At 47.2% G+C, this 1,307-nt stretch overlaps 1 non-coding gene across 1 annotated transcript; it reads left to right on the forward strand.

Moving 5' to 3' along the window:
* Positions 1 to 336: 336 nt before the first annotated feature.
* On the forward strand, positions 337 to 409 carry trnah-aug (transfer RNA histidin (anticodon AUG)). The gene has a single exon. It is a non-coding gene; the product is annotated as a tRNA-His (tRNA).
* The last annotated feature ends 898 nt before the right edge of the window (positions 410 to 1,307 follow it).

Consider the following 1,307-nt stretch of genomic DNA (forward strand, 5'->3'; position numbering starts at 1 on the left):
AGAAAGGAAAGGAGGTGCTCTGTGTCTTAACAGCAACATGTTAAGCTGTCTGTAAAGTTAAGAGAGTGAGTGTGAACTAATTGCTGATCATATCCAAAGGCTCACAACGCTCGCTCCTTCAAACACAGAATTAAACCAGTCACCAACACACAAATTTACTTTGTTTTAGTTATTAGAGTCCTCAAGTTTTACCAGCCGAGCTATTAAAAACAAGCAGCAAAAATCTTCGGTGATTATTCACAATCTCAGACTCGTGGATTCCCGTGCGGATGACTGGATACCTGCTTATACCGCAGAGCTGTGGGAGTGTGAGCTGATACGTAAGTTCCAGAGCCTGGGCCAGTGGCGCAATGGATAACACGTCTGACTATGGATCAGAAGATTGTAGGTTCGACTCCTACCTGGCTCGAAATTTTTTGCGAACTTTTCATTACATTATGACTTTCAATACCTTGCAAACTCTCCGACTTGATGGTGCTACCTGCATGGTAAGTTCCTTCTTAGCGCAGTATCAAAATCTGAAGGTCTTGAATTCAATTCTCAGACAGAACATCAGGGCTGGTGGAACAAATTCCCCGTTTCACTGTTTGGCGTTTGCAAATTGCCCTTCACAGTTCCAGCTTCAAAGTCGCCTCCAAACTGACCCACGACCACCAGATAAATCTTGCTTTGGCTTGGCCCACTATCTGAATATATTATGTTCAGTGCCCCAATCGGCGGTATCGAGCATCAGCAAGTGAGCAACAACAGAATGGGAAGCCACAGTAATCATGAATGATGCTGAGAAGAGCCCGAGTTTGTGGACGGCAGACCAGGTCACCGGAAAGGAACAACCGCCCCGAGCTTCAAGGAGCAGGCGAGAGCAGGGGTCTGAGTGAGTGAGTGAGTGAGAGAAGACTTCTTTTGCCTGAACGTGAGAGCTGAGTGTTTTGAACTTGTGCTGCTCAAAGGCACTCCCTGCTGGTGAGCAGAGGCAAAAAAGCCGTGCTCGGGCAGACACAGGAAGCTTTCAGGTTTGTGTCTTATTGGCAACACATTAAGCTGTAAGCCGCTGTGAAGCTCAGAGAGCAGCCTTGAGCTAATTGCTGCTGAATCCAAAAGCACTCTCGCTCCTTTGCGCCAGCAACCTAGAGGTGACTTTATTCAATATTTTCTATTACAGTCCTCTTCTATCCAGCTGAGGTGTCGAAGAGAAGCAACAAAGGCTGGCAATTGTTCACCGTGCGCCTTTTGACACTCCCAGTCTCGTGGAGTCACTTGGGGATGACAGTGACTGACTCGGTACCCGCTCATTACTGCAGCACTGT

This window comes from Heptranchias perlo, chromosome 2 (genome assembly GCF_035084215.1).
Source record: "Heptranchias perlo isolate sHepPer1 chromosome 2, sHepPer1.hap1, whole genome shotgun sequence".
Lineage (NCBI taxonomy): Eukaryota > Metazoa > Chordata > Chondrichthyes > Hexanchiformes > Hexanchidae > Heptranchias > Heptranchias perlo.